The following is a 19,831-nucleotide window of genomic DNA, read 5'->3' as shown; positions in this document are numbered from 1 at the left end:
GCAATTCAATTAATTATTTATTATTATTATTTGAGATGTATTTCCAAAACATATAAATAAATAATAATGCTCATTAATTTGACTAAATATAATTTCATATACCTACACATAATGTGCTAGCAATTTTAGTCTTTATTACTATTATAAAATAACATTTAATTAATTCTAATATAATATAAAATTTGGAGCGTGAGATCGAATTCATTTTGTGTTTTAATTGTTTTTATAACTAACTGTGAGATATACAGTTGCAAAGCATTTGTTATGTAAATTCTACTCGACAAAATTCGTTTGAATATAAAAGAATTTCAAATGTATTGCGAAAAAGGAAAGAAAAACTGTATCACTAGGCTTAATTGTATGTAATTAACTTGTTTTTATTACCAGAGAAAACGCTTCTGATGTAATTTGAAAGAAATTATGGCAACGTGGGACAATTTAACAGATTTATCAAATTATTTTTAGTAGAATTAGTTTTATTTGGATATTGGAATTTTGACTACTTCATAGTTGAAATGTAGACTTTAGTAATTCTATAATCTGCAATATAACATATACTGCTAAATTACAATAATAATAATAATAATAATAATAATGAGGACTAACTGGGTTTTTACTCTGGCAAAGATGAAAATAATAAAAAAGTAAATAAAGGAGTAAATTAAGTTAAAAAAAAACAATTTTGCAAATGATATATTATTCAAAATAGTTATCCAACCTCTACTGATAAATATTTTTGACGAAATACTAGATCATGGTTATATACAGTGTTATGTCCGTAAAAAATGTGCCCATGAAATTTAAATTTTACATTGGTTTAATAATGTAGTTATTATTTCGTGAAATCGCTTCAAAATTAAAAATGAGACGTTGGACCCCCTGGCCGTCCAATTTCACCACGTCTATGGGGTAAAAAAGATCAGATGACAATTTTTTAAAAAACAGCAGATACAACACTTTTCTACATGGATCAATAAGCTGGAAGTTTTACTGAACATAGTCAGATAGTTGTTTGTTTAGTTTGTTGCTCGGACCTTTATGTCCAAAATTCTTAAAATCCATGTAAGTCTTGTAAAAACAACCTTCCAGCAAAAAGTCACCTTCAAAACTCATCGAGTTCATACAAAATCGTTATGACTGCTGAGAACATAAACATATTGTATTATAATCTATCGTTTCCTATGTTATTATAAAAAGGAAATGATTTACAATTCGATGACTTGATGATTTCAAAGCGAAAAACAAAACGTCCTGTGTTAATATAATTATAATTAAATTATTATATGTAAATATATACGTATATATATATATATATATATATATATAATTTATTTTTATTTGTGTCTGTTTTTGCCCGAATGACTTCTGACACCAAAGGCCACGGTCGAATGTTTTCGTAAGAAAGACGTCTAATGCTAATGTGATGCTTTGATTCCATGTTTTTTTTTTTTAAAAATAAATGAAAACTGTTCGCATTTCAAATAATTCAAGGTTTTTATATAAAATCATTGATGGCAAACTATTGGGCTAGGATTCACAAGACACTTTATTAATTCTCACGTTTCTCATATTGCAAAGGCGTATTAGGATGTCTCTCTTTTGATAATTAAATTTATTAATTAATAAAAAAAAATCATACAAGTACAAAGAATTGTTTTAGAAAAATTAGATACAGTCATATACAAAAATATTTCTATAGCTATATAAGTACATATTTAACATTCACATGTATAACATATATTATTACATAAATGTATTATTATTCAAAATTCATTCTCTTCTTGAGGCACGCGGTTTTTAGTAAATTCATTTTAACTTATTGTAAATGTAATTGACCCTAGAATATTAGAAGTCTTTTCAAATGTGAATCACAAAATTTATATTTTAATAAAAGGAATGAATTTATATTAACCATTAATAAATTGATACAAGTACGGACAATAGTATTTTAGAAAATTACATACAACTTCCATATACCAATACCAATACCAATATTTATATATCTATACAACTATTTAACATTCTCATAAGAGATAACTCAGATTGTTAAGTTATATTTAAACCTTTGTAACTGTGGGCTGTATAAAACACTGTTTTTTCTTACAATAGTGATTTGTTATTAAACTTTGTTTAATTGAAGATTTTTTATATTTGGAAGTGAAAAAAACGACCTGCACAACTCTCCGCTACCCCTTCGAAAGGGTAGTAAGCTTTTGGTACAAAAGCTCGATACCATGAAGATCGTTGTCATGAAGACAATTGTTGTCATATGGTCAATATAAAAATTTAAAAATACGTCCGAACACATACTTCAGACGTTTATTTCTCATCGCTCTCGTGTAACATCAGACATCTATTTCTCATCTTCTCGTAAAAGTTATGGCGTAATAACAATAAATTTTTCAATTTAACGTATTTATGACAAGAATTGCAAATTCCTATATATTGTGACGATATATATATATATATATATATATATATATATGTAGTTTATAAATCATGCAAAATCATGTAAAATATGTAGAAGAGTAGTGAGTTCGTGTTCGCATTTATTTGATGCTGATTTTATCCTGATAGTTAAATATATAGTGGAATTACAGTTGTAAAATTTGTTTTAACAAATTTTGAACATTTGATTTATCCATTGCTGGACATTTTAACATTGTTTATTAATGTATTATCTAATACAAAGATTTAATATAGCGTGTCATGTTTATATCAATTGTTACGGATGTAACATTTGATAATTCCTCAATACATAAATATAACAAAAAGTTTGCATGTGTAAAGTCTATGTGTCTTTAAAATAATATATGCGAAAAAAAGCTTCATTACAGCTAAAAACAAATAAAAACTAGTAATTAGCAAAGCAGATGAGTTTCCTGTTGAATGATGAACGTCGTTGGTGGTTTTTTATTACATCTGTTTCAATATGGGATTTGAAACCTGTTAAATTGCACTTTTTATTTAGTTTGATTCACTTGTATTATTTTGTTTTTCTTACCAGAGAAAAAGTTTATGTCTCCACCAGAAATTCAACTGATAATTTATTTTCTCGATTTTTCAAGTTGTTCCGAGTCATTTGAGACCAAAATGGGAAAATGTATATATGAAACAAGTTTTGCTTTTTCCGGATCTTTTTGAGAACGACTGCATCAATATTAAAAATTAGATATTTGATAAAATCCACTAAGTCTCGCAAAGATCGTCCGAGCAGTTTCTTCATAATGAGCGATAAATGCAGATTTTTTTGTACACGTTTTGGGCAGATGTCTGAACTTGAATTCTTAAAATTTAACTTTAGGCATCAAATTTAAAATCTGTTTGAAAGATATCAGATGATCAGTTTTCGGTAAAATCTTCCGAGTCATTTTGAAAATTCAAAAAACTGTTTGAAGGATACTTTTTGTAAACATCATCTGGGTCATTACTACGTAATTAATTTAAAAATTTTTTTTCTTTAATTTTTTTTTTTAATTTGTTTTGACTTGAACGTGATTTTTCACAAATCTTACTTCCCTGTTAACTCCTCTAAATTTGTCTTCTGTACTTTTATATCTTATGGGCGGGTAAGAAGGGACAGCCAGGGATAAACAGATCAAAATCTTCTTTTTTTTTTTATTCTAAGGGATTTTATGAAATAAAAGCTACATTATTTGAGTAATTTGAAAAACAAATATTATGTTAACATTTTTACAATGATTTTATTACATATAACCTTGATCTAGTCTTTCGAGAGAAATATTTATCAGCAGAAGTCGAATAACTAATTTATCCCTTATGAAATTAATTATTACTTATCTCTTATATATTAATTTGTTGTTTACACCTTTATCAATGTAAAGGTCCTTTTCACACCTACCCACGTGTAAAGCTTTATAGAGGTTGTATAAAGAATTGCTAAATCTATCTTGAAAATTTCAATACATCTTACAAAACCTTTCCTAAAATTTCAGGGAAAAAATTTTCAGATGAATAAGAACTTTTTCTAAAATTTTCCTAAAAATTTGAGCTCTTGTATTTAGTTTATGATACTTGAATATAATTTTAGGTAAATTATTTTCAGATATAATAAACTAAATACAAGAGCAAAAAACCAAAAAAAAGAAACAAAAAAATACTTCTGGTATGAATATTCATACATTTCCGTTTATCTCCTGATAGCGATGTCGTGATAATCAAACTAATGGCTGGTTACACATCTTCTGCATTCTACTTTAAAATAGTATTATTAAAAAAATTTATATATTGTTGGTTTTTCATATAACAATGGTAGACCTCATACAGATTTTTTGTAAAATTTCAAAGAAGTAGCATAATTGCCTTAATATTGGATTAATACTCGAAAGAAAAATGTCATTTAACTCGATTTTGTCGACTTCCTGATCATTATCGTTTCGTATTTCATACATAATACGTTTCGCCTATAAATATAATATGCATATTCCGTTTTTCTATCTCTGCCTCGATCTGAAATAAACTATAAAATCTTGAAAGAAATAAAAAGCAAATGCAAAAGCAGACACCGAGTTACGAATCTCCTATCAGCAGTATAATATTCTAGCAATTATCAGCAATAAAGCCTTAGATACGATAGCGGATTACATCGTTCCTTACAGGTAAGCACCTCGAATGAAATAGCACCAATTGCATTTACTGCACTTGCACTACCACTGAGTATTAGTAATACATACTGTAGTAAGAGCTACTTTGTAGATTTGTATCAGAAATTTATATCTATAGATCGAGGTACAAATATTCTGATATATGATATAATAAATTATATTTTCTAAAATCCAACTGTAATAAAACTAGTGGAGTATGGCGTCGTGCCTTAAGGCAAATTGCTGCAACTTCCCGTACTAATTTTTTTTTTTGAAAAATATTTACTTTGAGAAAATGAGATTTTTGAGAAACTATAAATTTTTGACGAAAATTTACTTTTTTTGAAAAAAAAAAAAGACTTTGAAAAAATGTTTTCTTTATTTTGAAATATTTTGGAAATTCTGAACTTTTTTCAAAGCTACTACACTGACTAGAGACGAAAATTTGTATCTGAACACATACACACACATTCATCATTTTTTTCTAAGGTATGCCAAAATGTTCAGAAACATCTGAAACGTAAAGTGATATAAAATTTTTCATTTTCGATTTTTTTGCGATTACTATAACTTACCGATAAATAAAAAAATGGGTAGTACTGCCATAGGGCAGGTTCGTGGGCTGAATTAAACTCTAACTCGATTCAGGGAAGAATAGTGTGAGATGTTTTCTATTGCCTTATACACCACAGTACTCGAAAAGGGCTATTTGCAATTAAAAACATGTTTTTGTTCTAGACTTTCCACTAAAATTGACATCGCTACTTAATGATATCAGGTTATCCAGAGCAGCTGCGGTTTGAACTTACAACTCTTTCCACACAAGCCAGTGTGCTTAACCGTGTAACACCATGTATAAATAATCGATATTATGAGTAAAAATTGAAATTTAGCTATTTTGGTGAGATTTAGGCACCACACAATACACACAGATCCAAGACTTTTTAAATAATCTAAAATTAAAAAAAAAGATTGGAAGTCTTTTTTATACAAGACTAATTAAAGATCTTTCGTAGTAAGTTTTGATAGTTAGTCGACAAGAGTAATTAATTCTAGTTAAAATAAAACGTTTATAAACTTTTCTTATACACTTATAAGTTATTTCCGGCGTTTTCTCAAGAACAACAGTATCGATATTAAAAATTTAATATATTTGATAAAAATCGGCCAGGACTCGCAAAGATCGTCCGAGCAGTTTTTTCATAATTCGCAGATGAAGGCAAAATTTATTGTCCACGTTTTGGAAAGATTCCTGAACTTGAAATCCTGAAAAAGGTAAAAATATATTTGAAAGATTTTATATTTTCTTCTCAAATATCTTTCATTATTTATCTTATTCTGTAAATAAATAATATTGTTACATTCTGTATTATATGTAATTTTATGTTAAACGCATTATTAATTTTACTATATATTAAAATTTTGTATATATGTTAATTGCTATCCATAATGTAAAATAATTGTATTTTTAAGTCCTCTTGGAAGAAATCTGTGCGCTATATATTTAAAAAATAAAATAAAATAAAAAATGAAATAAAATATGATCGGTTCTTGGTAAAGATTGTCCGATTGTTTTAAAAATTTAAAAACAGGTGCGTAAAGATCATCTTTGTCGTTTCCTCGTAATTAATTGTTGAAAAAAATTTTTTGTCATTTTTTCTGAATGTTTTCATAGATCTTAGTTGCCTATTAACTTCTTATTCCAGATCTTTTGTAGTAAGTTTTGATAGCAAGTCGACAAGAGTAATTAATTCCAGTTAAAATAAAACGTTTATAACTTTTGTTATACACTTATAAAACCGTTAAAATATTATGACTGTTAGGTCTGTGAGAAATAATATCTGTCTGCTATAGAAATAACAGAACGAATTTTATGATACCGAGATAAATTTATATTTTATTGGTAACAAGTTACGAGTTAAACTTAGCTAGATGTATCTAGAATTTGAATGAGATATCTGCAATTAACAGTAAAATCTGTTTCACACAGTGTCAATATACTATATCAAGTATAAAAATTATATTTTATACGAAATTTGATTTTTTTTTTTAATTTTATCCAGTCTTCTAAATTTCTTATGAATTTTTTATGTCTTTTTTAACTATTTGGAATGATTTTTTTCCAAATAGTTTTTGGAATGATTTTCTCCAAATACTTAGCATCAGCTAATATTGTTAGAATAAGATGTCCTATTTCTTCAACAAACTTTCCTATTCTGGAATGTTTTATGGTACGGAACCCTTGAGATAAGTAAGTATTCCATTGCAGTTAACACTATATTTAATTGTTTTCTCAGTGTCAGGCAATAAATCAAAGATTTAATCGGTGTGTAAATGCGTAATCTTGTTTTATATATGACGCATTATAAATCATTTTGACGCTTGATTACATTATGTCTGTGTGAAATTTCAACATAATTTTATTTAATTTTCTGCAGTGTTCTAGAAAAGATAGATTTATCTTTTGAATTTTCAAGAGATAATTATTTGCCAAGCAAATAATAATATAGAGACAAAATTCAAAGAGCTTTAGGCTATATAGAGAAATAATTTTCTTCTGAACATTTGATCTCATGCACATTTGTTTCGAATCAGAAATCCAAAGAAAAAAGCAAAACTGTTTTTTTCTATAGTTTATCATAGACGTTTTGGATTCATATGTGTTTCATCTTTAGGACATCTGTCAAGAACAAGTTACTAATATTCTAAAATAGATTAATAAATTATATAAAATATATAGAAATTAAGTAAATAGAAACAAAAATTTTTCACCTGCATGTTTGATATAAAAAGCCATTAAGTATATTATTGAACTAATTGTTAATACAGTAATTATTACATGCCAAACTTAATGTTACTAAGTTGCAATAAAAACCTATGATTATTAAGCCAACTGAATATTACTAAGAATGTTCTCTGCATCAGTAATTACCATTAATAATTATTTTAAAAAATATTTCAGTACTCTGTTATCTCGAAAGAAGTTTTATACAAAATACAAGATGCATTTTAAAATATCTGGAAATAATAGTGTATGAAATCATTACCATAATCATTGAAGCTTTTAGTCACGTTTTCATCGAGTATTTTTTCAGTAAATATCTCACCGCAAATATTGTATGAGTCGACTAGTGTTGCAAAAATAAAATTGCAAATATCATATGATGATAAAATAAAATAACTAATTAATTAACTAAATTATAATTAGAATTTTGTAAATATATATTTTAGAAATCAGTATTATTTTTTGGTACTTATCACGGATTATAATGATTAAAAACATAATTCAACAAATACTACTAAGTTTTTATAATATTCTCATAACATATTTATTTATACTGATACTTTTGCTGATATTATAATTTTTAATTATTCTTCTTCATTGTGCATTTCATTTATGATACTATACAGATCTTATATAGAATGTGACAACAAAGACAAATTTACAGAGACTACAGACTATACTGAACAAGGCACTGAGACGAGCACTAAACAAGTAGAAAGACGCACTGATAAGACACAACTATTCTGATAAATACATGTATGAACAGACTAACAAACCGACATTTATAATGAATCTACTGAGAATTTTTACCTCAAATGTAGGGATCATGACAATGTAAAATTTTTGGCACTTGGCCAATTTACAAGAAAAGTAGTTTGGTATGGCAAACACGATAGTCCTCTTTTCTTGGCACATGAATATAACATACTGCAATTTTATATTGTACTGATATAAAATATCAAATAGTGCAAAATTATAATACTCAAGTGTGGGCAATCTGTCTTGCCTAAAAAATATTTTCCAAAGATTTATAGATACTACGAATAATATATAAATAATTTCTAATCAATAAACTTACGTTTAGTACACGGCGCAAATGTTTAATTTGTTTTATTATTTTCAAGGAACAGGGTAAGATATTCTTCTGATTCAGGCATTTTTCATTGAATCAAGATTTGTACTACGACGTAACTTTAAAATGTTTATTCATCTATGCCGATTTTCTTTTTGATATCGGTACGCATACAACGTTGATGCCTAAAGAAGTTACATCCTAGTCGCACCTAAAGAAGTTTTATTTCAAAAATCAGTTACATCAGAAAGATTGATTTCTATATCTCGATTTAAATTCTATTAATTCAAATCAATGATTATAATAAAATATTGATTGTGACAAATCGATGTTCGAGACCACTACGTCGATTATCGAGAAAGTCCATGCGCGGTCTCGGTTCTTACACATTATCTAAGAATAAGAATCTTGCAAAGATAAATGTCACATTTGATTGCTGTGAAGTTTTTATTTGATCAAGAATTGAACGATTGTTGTTGCCTTTTCCGCTTTTGAATAATTTCATGGTTTTCTAAAATATTTTCTGGTTTCTACACATTTGAATAAAAGTGCTAGAAATTGATTTGTGGGAAATAGGTAATTGACTACGTTGAAAATTGGTTTTTGATTGATTTTTGTAGTGGGATCGGTGTAGAAATATTTCTATTAACAAGTATGTTTTGGTTTTGAAATCAGTACTTGCTGAGGGTTACTCGATCTTGCCAATATTTTTGGCAGTACTTGATTTAATTACAGTGCATGATAATATTTTCAGATTAAGAATATTTGATTATAAGTATTTTTTTACAAACACTTTTTTACGAGAGCTGGTAACAAATAGTACTTGATCCCAAGTACTTGATCCCAAGTACTTGATCATAAGTACTTGATTGCAAACACCTGATTACAAACACTTGATTACAAACACTTAATTACAAGCTTTTGATTACAAGCACTCGATTACAAGAACTAGATAATAAGCACTATTAAACACTCTTTAATCACTTTGTTCACAAGTTTTTTGTCGCTTGCATTCATTTGCGAGTGCTTGATTACAGTTTTGATTTCAACTGCCATAAAAAAGTACTTGCTTACAAATACAATTACTTTTATAGCTCACTTTTGATTACTTAAAACTCTTTACTCATATAAGATACTAATATTTAGTTATTGCTACTAAGCATTTACTAGCTAGTTCTTGCTTACAAGGACTCGCTTATATCTACTTAAATAAGAAGTACTTACTGTTCTTAGTAACAAGAATTTAATGCATGGATTGCTCTCTAATTTTAGTTTATGGACACTTTCTGGTTGTATTTTCTAGCAAATATTTCTTGGATTGTTATAATTATTGAACTAGCCTGTACATGTACTTGTTTACAAGAACTATTCAGAAAGAACTTGTAGCAAGTTCCTAAAGTAAAGTACATCTCACACGCTTACCAGTGCTTGGGTAAATTACTAATACAAGTTTTTACTAGCAAATTCTTGCTTATAAAAATTTATAATCTTATTTTCACTCTTAAGTGTTTGCTTGATAAATTTTGCTAATAAGTACTAGCTCTTGGTAACAAGTACATTCCTTATAACAAGTACTTTGTTGACTAGATCTTGCTAACGAGTACTCGTTTTTGTTACCAAGTACCTTACTTTATAATAAGTACCTTGATAGCTGGATCTCGCCAACAAGTACTCGTTCTTGGTAACAAGTACTTACTTCATAACAAATACTTTGCTGACTAGATCTTGCTATAAAATACTCGTTCTTGGTAACAAGTACTTACTTGATAACAAGTATTTTGCTGGCTAGATCTTGTTAAGAAGCGATTGTTCTTGGTACCAAGTACCTGATATATAACAAGTACTTTGCTAGCTCGATCTTGCTAACAAGCACTCGTTTTTGGCAACAAGTACCTACTTTATAACAAGTACTTTGCTGTCTAGATCTTACTAACAAGTATTCGTTTTTGATACCAAGTACCTATATTATTACAAATACTTTGCTAGATGGATTTTGCTAGGAATAACTATATTATTACAAATACTTTGCTAGATGGATTTTGCTAGGAAAAACTTCTTGATACCAAGTATCTACTTTATAACAAGTTCATACAATCTTGGTATCTCTTCTTGGAAACAAGCAATTAATGTCTAAAACTTTCTCATAAATATTTTGTTTAATCTTGTTCTTGCTTAGGAAGCGCCCATTAATCACGTGATAGATTTTTTAGGAATTTTTGGACCCGCCTTCCTCGTGGTAATATTCAAAATTACCCCTTCACGTGCATTTTTAGTTACGACAGAAAATGGTAATTTCTTTTTTTGGTTATTTTTGGATTTTTGTTAAAAAAAATTCAAATAAAAAACAAAATACTCGTGATATCTTACTATACACCTCTCTCCCCTACGTGATATTTTGTGATTTTTTGTCAAACCCTCTCTCCCTTACGTGATTAATGGACGCCCCCTATGTCTTCGCTCTAAAGTTATTGCTTATAAGCACTTTCTGGTAATTTTTTTACTACTTTTGGGATAGTTCTTATTATTGAACCAGCCAGATGTACTTGTTTCCAAGAACTAGCCAGAAAGAACTTGTTGCACGTTCTTGATGTCAAGTACTTCCGTCACGCTTACGAGTACTTGGGTAAATTACTGATACAAGGACTAGGTTTAAAATGCTTTCTCAGTCCTCACCGTATTTTAGCAAAACAAAAATGAAATTGGCTTCTTTTTTTAAATTCTTTTTATTGAACTACAATCTGTCTTTACAAAAAGGAAGACATTCAGTAATTTTGATGATATATGAAATATTAAACATTAGATCTAAAAGGTTACCTAGTAGTAAGCCTTTTCAAGAAATTGGCTTCTTGTTTCGTGATTTTTGAAACAAATTTTTTATCGTTTAGTGTGATAATGTATCTTTAGCACTAATTCGATCTCAACCAATCAATATATCCTTCACCTATCTCGTTTGCATATTCTCTCATAAGTATTTATCATAATTACGAATTCATCGAACCCATTTGTCGAGGAACTTTTTAAACGTCTCTTGGCAGTGTCTTTCGTTCCGTCGGCAATTACATTAACTGCATAATACCCGTTGAATAGAATAGCACGCATCGTGGAATAGATAAAAAATAGTATCGTTGAAAAAAGCGAAAAATGAGATACCTACTACTGCCGATGGTAATGAGCTACTCGATGCGACGATTTCTTGAATGAAACAGACTGTGTAATCAATTTAGAAATAAATAACAACTGTGACTTAACGTGTAGATGGAGGAAAAAACTGGAAAAAACGCCACGGCGGAAAACGAGAATATTAGGCAGGGGAGCGGAACCTTCAGCACTGAATTATATGATATTACATATAACACATTCGAAAAATTTGTTAAAATTTGAAAACGGATTATATAGTCTTAATTTATACATACATACATACTACTTTTTTGTAATAAAACCATTGAGTTGTTTATTGTTTTATTTTGAGATTTACTATGAATCATTCAACAATGAATCAAATCTAGTAATATTAAAGAAATGTACAAATAAATTGGTTTTCTATTTTATTTTCATACATTTTAAAAATATATCAGATTATTAAAATTTCAATTATTTACAATATTTAAATGAACAATACGTTAAAAAAAATTTATTCTCTAAATTATGTATTTAGTCGACTTATGTAATACTTTTTCTAAAGATTTTAAACCGTCTAATTTTATTTAATTGATATTAAGTAGAAATAGGCATGGATTCTGTAAAATCTAAAAATATTCTAATTTATCCAAATTCTGTAATAAGATTGTACATATTTTCAATTGTACAAACAGTTTAGAATATCTAGTCTTTTGGGCTAATTTTAGACAATTTAAGTAATTTTAGACCAAATTTGGACAATTTAAGTTATTTTGAAGATTGAGAATAATTATATTCTAAATATTGTCAATCTACTTAAACTCACTAAACTTACTTTAGTTGTCTAAATTTTGTCCAAAATTATTTAAATTGTCCAAATTCTTATAATTTTTAAATTTATGCTAATTTAAAATTATATTTCTTGTAAATGGTCTATATTATGAAAACTTTCTTATTTTTTTATTTTTTCTATTTTTCTAAATTTAACATTAAAACGATGTAAATTTCCAAATTGTCCAAATTGCCTAATTTTTTTTAAGTTTTCTGAATAAAAAAAAATTAAAAAAACTTTCTAGAAAATTATCTAGATTCAAAGATCCCCAATTTTCAAAATTTTGTAAACTCCTAAAATTTCATATAAAATTGTGCACTTACTAAATTGTTTACAATCTGAATTTTCAGCATTCTCAATTATTACTAAATTATCTATATTATAATAAAATAATTTCTAAATTGTTTAAATAAAACGAATCCTAAATTTTTCAAACCTAAGTACATTTGCAAAATTAACCGACTAATTTTTCTAAATTCTGTGATTCACGATTTTCACAAAAATATTGAATATTTTAGTTCTAATATTTTAGATAGTTAAAAATTTTTACAATATTAATAAACATTTTAACAATATCTATACTAAAAAATCTCAAACCAAAGCAATTTTTTTTTTTAAATTATTAAAAGTTGTATCGAATTTCTGACATCAGGTTTTGTGGTAATATTGAAGCATTACCGTAGTCATAGTACGCATGTTGTAAAATTATTATTAAATGATTGAAAAACAAAATTTAAAAAAATATAAATTTATACCACAAAATTCAGCAAATGTTTTTTGGATGTTCAATCAATTGTGATTTATTCTTGCAACCTTACCATACCTGATCGCCATGATTCCTAGTAAATTTATCATCAAAATAAAAAAGTTCTCCAACCCCTGTCTCAACCAGTTATTATTCTTTACATAGATCTTCAATGTCCCGAGTAAGTATTGAAAATAAGTTATAAGCACGTATTAAAAACATTTCTTTTTGCTTTTCAAAGGACTGCGTAATCTCGCGCGTGTCAAGTGCATTTTTCTTCGCCCGAGGACATAAAAGTTTCTATAATCAGCATAAATTATGCACACGTAGATAGATATGCTGTATGAAAATATTAGGATTAGTTGAGATTATGTCAATCTTGTATTGGAGATATAATTCTGATATGATTTTTTAATAAATTAATGGAACTTCTTGGGGCGCTTTGGAAATCATTACTGTATTGGAGATCATCACGGTAAGGACATAAAACTTACAAAATTCTCTGTTTTGTAATTAAAGAAAATTATATAGCAGACAATTTATTCTAACCCATATTTCATATAGATACTGCATATTTTATAAAAACAATTTAATCATCATTAATAATATAGTGTCAATGGTGTGAGAAGTCCACTTTTGATTTGCACATTTTGCCTAGCCTTTTTTATATCATATTTACATCTAAAATTTCTCGTTTGATGTTTCTGTGTCTTATGCTTCAGATTTTAATTTTGTGTATTTATTACCAAGAATTCGATACTTTGCAAAAATCTTACACAAAATTTCAAGGCTCTTATCACTACAGCTGCCAATTTTTCCTAAGTTTGACAAATTTCTAAAATTAAACGACTTGTCGTAGAGTCATAATATTTTAGTATGTTCTTCAAGACCATGATCTGCATGATTATAAAATTTCATCAATGATTACAAATTACAAAGTAACGACTTGGAAAATCTTTTCCAAAAACTGATCAGGCTGACACCCAACTGAACCGTTTTTAAATTTTTGCAATTTTCCCCAAATTCTTGCAAAATAAATACATCCACCTTACATACTAATACATAAATATTTTTAAATTGATTTTGATTTATATTGACTAACAAAAAAATTACTTATAGTAATATATTACTATATGAGCTTATAAGCTTCTAGATAAAGTATGATACAATATATCTATTCCATCATTATTATTTTGTTCGTGTGTAGTTCAATTACTAATCTGTTACATAATATGATCGAAGGTGCTATATGTTTTGTAATATTACGAAGAAAGCATAAAAAATCTTAGAAAATCAACGATTCTCTCGCATTTTATTCACCTTCTACGTGCAATTACCTCGTGGGAAAGAGTAGTCGTTTCATACGAATACAGAAGTAAATTAGTACGAGAGACCATGACCAAAAAAATAATAATAATAAATTAGGATTTTGTTCTAATTTTTCATACTATAAATAGAATAAAAGTAGAACTATTTTAGATTAAGTTTTAATGCCTCTTATATGTCTTACTTTTTGAACAGATCATCACTTTATTTTTTGAAATATGAAATTAGGAACTAATGTTGGAATCAAAGTTAGAACAGACTCCAATATTATTATTAATTTGACATATAATTGATAAGAGTATATGCTGCTTACGAGAACTATAAGCTTTAAAATAAATTCTTTGAATTTTATTCAAAACATGCAAGAAATAAAAATTCTCTTAACTAAATACAAAAATGTAAATAAATTCTTGAAAATTATAAATCTCAATAAAAAGTTTTTAAATTTAATCATAAAGAAGAACAGCAAATGGCGCCAATTAGAAAGGATATATATTTAAGAGTGAAAGTCAAAGAATTCTAGAGCCTCTGCCCATGAAGTGATGCCTAACGGCGGTTTCCGTGAGGAAAATGGACAAGAGATTAGCGGAAGTTTTAGTTGGTATTGATTATAATGAGTCCAACATACCCAGACAAAAGACTTAGCTTGGCATGCATAAAATTATTTAAAAAAACTGGATTACAATGTTGAACAAATTTTCAAGAGTAATCACTTATTGTTCTTTGGAAAGAAGATGACCGAATGGTACCAACAAGAAAAAATGTATAATTTACAGTTGGATTTTCAAGAGCATTTGTAATTCTTTTATGTCGTTGCCTCTCGTACTAACGGTCATACATAAAATATGTGAGTTGCTTAATAGATTACGCAAAACTATATAAGCAGAACGTGTAATTATATAATAAGGCAGAACGCATCCTCTACAACTTTTATTTATTTATATTCATTCAGAATTATATATGTGCAAATATTTTATGATAAAATCAATATTATTTAACCATTAATATAAATCGCTGATGGAAATATTAAATGACCTGGAAACTGTAGTTTCTGTAGGCTTTTAACGTAGGTTTTACATAAAATATATTACATAGGTAAAAAGAGTTAACCTTTGATTTTAATAACCTAATTTATCACTAAACGTTCTGAAAAAAAATATTACTAAATGTTCTGAACTCTTTTCATGGACATTGCTCCAATAAGAATAATAAGAAAAATACATAAACAAATGTATTTCTACTTTAATATATGAAAACAAAACAACCAAAAATATACAGAGTTTTAAATATGAAAATTGTGTTAGTGGCTTATCATAACAGGGGTAAATGTAAACCGTCGTTATGTAAAATGTAAACCGTCGTTATATAAAATGTAAACCTTCATTATATAAAATGTAAACCGTCCTCCATAATATTGTAATGGCTACTGTCCCGCAAGTAGACGCGGTAAACAGAAGTGTGCAGGTGCGTCATTTTTGTAGAGGCAATATAAAATTAATTGTACTAACACAGAAGTACGATTCTAATATATTTATTTGTATTTTTTGATACTAAAGATATCATTGTCATTTTTTATCGTTACAACTTGTCCCGCTAGATGTTACACAAACGCCAAATACGGGGTAAGTTGTAACAACGGACTTTTTCTAGAATATGCATAATTGTGAAAGAATGAACAATAGTTATGGAATTATTTTTACTTGATTTCGTCAAGACATTATCTATCCATCTTTATTTCGTAAAAATATAATAATTGGACCTCAGGATATATTTTTTTGAAAAAAGCTTCTCTACTTTGTAAAATAAATGATAGGTTATTCTTAAGATTTTAAATTTATTGCGACCCAAATTACTAAAGTAATGATATTAAAATTTTTATGAAAAATCTAGAGTTTCAGAAAACGTAGCACGAAGTCATAAATTATTAGTTTTTGTTTTTCAGACAATCAAATTTAGTAAGGAAGCAATCTCTCGTAGAAAATTGATAAATTTTATGATTTATGATATTCTCTAGGAGTAATAATAGCATAGTCGTACTCATCTCTAAGTAACACGATGATTACATAGTGTACAGAATAACGCGGAAATTACCAGCAATTTTAATTAATTATTCTTTTAATGAACACTATGGTGTACTTAGAAATGCCATCAAATAGCGAACCAAGAAACTATTCATATCACCATTTTACTTAATAATAATTGTTATAAAATTGTACAACTTTTGTACTTGTACTTGTTTCTAATATATTTTTTTGTATTTTAGATGGAGCCAATGTACGGATTCCACGAGGATAATAGAACTTAGGTGGCTTCACAAATTACTAAAGGACAGGACATTGAAAGGTTTACCTGGTAAAGGTGAGTTTAAATTAATTATTGATTGTCTAAATGTATTTGAAAACATTTGTATCACAGTTGGCCTTCAATTCTTGATTTTTTTATTCAAAATCTGGTTTTATAAAATTTACCATAAAAATCACTGTTTTCACATGGCTTTTGTTAATACCTATGAACTTAACAAGGTATATAATTTATTTCCTTAGTTATTAAAACGTCGGAGAAGAAAACATCATAATATATATTTATCACGTCACAACATACTCGAATTGGCATATCCTACAATTATAAAATTAATCTTGAAGAGCTTTTTGTTGTAAATGATAAAGAACTGAACTCGAAATGATAAAATTTAGTAAAAGGTAATTTAATAAGAAAAAATCACAAGGGATCGGAATTTCTTTACATCTATAAATTTAAATGAGTTCTTTATATATTATAAAGATTTTCAAATATTTTTTGAACAATTATTAATACACATTTGAAAAGAAATGTAAAAAAACATAGTCTAAATTAAATAGGCTACGACTTCCGGTACCAAAATTATCCTTGAACAACTCGGTGTGCCATTCTATCAGAAATCTCTACAATAAGTCTTAAGAACCTATAAAATTATAAGAATAATACAAAATAAATTAAAAGTCATTCCCACACCAATAAATTACAAAAATTTTAAATCAACAATTTTATTGTAGTTTGAAATTTTATTACTCTTAATGACGATTGTGAAGGAAAACTGAAATGTGACTGTAAGAAATAGTTGATTACTGTTAGATTCAGGTAATTACCTATTTTGGTTCATTAGACGATATTTCTTTGGTTATGTAAGAAGTAAAATAAAATTGCCTCGAAGGTAGGAACTTTGTTGCACAAAGGCAATATTGACTTTCCAATAACATTCTGCAAATTCTTTGATGGTGATGTTGATGGCTAAATAAGTGATCGAATTAAAACAGTAAAGTGCACTTTTTTATTAATCAAAAAAGCTGGTTGGAAAAAATAGACATAATTTTGTTCATCTTTCTCTGAAATTTTGAAATCATTAAATTCATTTTATCCATTCATTTCAATGCATAAGATTATTTCACAAATTCTCTGATGGTCATATTGGTGACTACAGAATAGATTAAAACAGTGAATTATACTATAAGATAATTATAATTAATTACATATTCTAATATGAGCAAACCTCTCATTATTTCACTTTCGATTTTCATATGTGATTCTAATTAGCATATTCTTACCATTATATTATTTAATTACATAGAAAATATCTTTGAAACAATGTAAGGTTGGATCATAATTAAAATCTATACTGGAAAGATTTTTAAGAAAAACTATGCAATAAGGTAGATATTTATTGTAAATTGCCTAAAACATTTTTGGACTAAAATATTTGTATTTTATGTACATGATTTATCAATATGCACTTCTAAAAGACTTATATTTTTTAGCTTAAATTTTATCTTTCTACCAATTGTGCAAATATATGTTCCATTTACGTAAATCGTGTTCAAATTTGCAGAGCTGCCAAATTAATTCTTTTTGCAGCATGTGATATCAACATCTGCGTAAATATTATATTAACAATGGTCATGCAAATTTTATATCAGTATAAGAATTATTTTTATAGCGAATTTGGCTGATAAGAAAATTTTCGTACTAATTTTAGAACAGCTGTGTGTGTTCAAGAAGTTTACAGAGTAAACATTGGAAGGATCAAATTTGAAGTTCAAATATTATTTTATTTTATGGCTATATGAATTTTGTAACTTCTATTTTAACAACCAGTATTAATTTTGCTGCCGTTAGGAAATTCATTCTTGGATGATATAGATTTCTATTTGTTTCGATAAGATTTTTAGTCTATTCGATTAAGTTTCCACTTGATTCAAATTGACTGTAATATAATAGATCTTTTTGGTAGCCGTGAACTTAATTCGAATGGATTTAACTTGATTCGACTTACATTTGACCTTTGATTGGTATGGGGTAAGTTAGCAAAGGTTTTCACAAGATTAGATTTTGGTCAGTTGATTAGAATGGATTTTCACTCGATTTAAATTGGTTTCTATTAAACATAATTCAGCGAGCTTTTGGTTTGGATTCGATTTATAATATTCATATCTGTTTTTGCATTTGAATAGATCTTTAGTTGATTCAGCTTGATTTTTATAAGACTCTCAAGATTAGATTTTATTTATTAAATAATGCTTCAAATCGATTCTAATTTTCATGGAACTGGAATAGGGTGACCATCAGACTTCCATTGATCTACAAAATTCTGATCTTATGGGGTAATTTTCTTCCTATAGGATAAGTTAGCAGTGGGCCAAAAATCGAAAATCAAAATTTTTGCATATCTTCACGTTTCAGAGGTTTCTGAACATTTTGGCATACCTCAGAAAAAATGGATGTATGTGTGTGTGTATGTGTGGAGACAATTTTTTGTCGACGATTTCGGGCGTATGGATGATTCGATTTGCAAAATTCAAAAAGCTATCGATTCCTGTTGAATGGGGTATGTGCTTATTAGTTTTTGGCAAAGGCACGTTCAGCGGCTTCGGAAATATGGAGCAAAAAGTGCTAAAAATGACAGTTTTTAAGAGAACAGATCGACCAATTCAAAAAACATTCGATTCGCAAAGTGGTGATTAGATTTTGGCAAAAACAGGTGCAGCCGTTTCGGAGATACAGAGCTAAATGTGCAAAAAATGGCAGTTTTTGAGAGTACTAAGCATTCGATTTGAATGATTTAAAAAACTTTCTGCTTGTGTTAACGGAACGATTGCTTTTGGGTAAAGAATTTTTTATAATTTTTTTTTTAATTTAAAAAAAATCATATTTTATCTATCTACCTATTTGAAAGCATTTAATATTCCTCGAAAATTTCATTATGGTACGGGAAGTTCCAGCAATTTGCCTTAAGGCACAATGCCATTACCACTAGTTGAAATCATTGCTCAGATGAGTAAAATTTTTATAGTTATTTAATAAATATTTAAATTGTGCA

The 19,831-nt window shown here is 27.6% G+C and overlaps 1 protein-coding gene across 2 annotated transcripts in view; it reads left to right on the top strand.

Moving 5' to 3' along the window:
* LOC113364229 overlaps positions 1 to 19,831 on the top strand; it is a 118,655-nt gene that overhangs the window by 48,660 nt on the left and 50,164 nt on the right. For both annotated transcript variants that reach the window (XM_026606719.1, XM_026606720.1), the window contains exon 3: positions 16,745 to 16,839. The gene's annotated coding sequence lies outside the window, so the exon portion shown is untranslated. The remainder of the gene's footprint in view (positions 1 to 16,744; positions 16,840 to 19,831) is intronic.

This window comes from Ctenocephalides felis, unplaced genomic scaffold, assembly GCF_003426905.1.
Source record: "Ctenocephalides felis isolate EL2017-DRISC unplaced genomic scaffold, ASM342690v1 CF-g0.4_SCAFFOLD_00845, whole genome shotgun sequence".
Lineage (NCBI taxonomy): Eukaryota > Metazoa > Arthropoda > Insecta > Siphonaptera > Pulicidae > Ctenocephalides > Ctenocephalides felis.
This window is presented reverse-complemented; position numbering and strand designations above follow the sequence as displayed.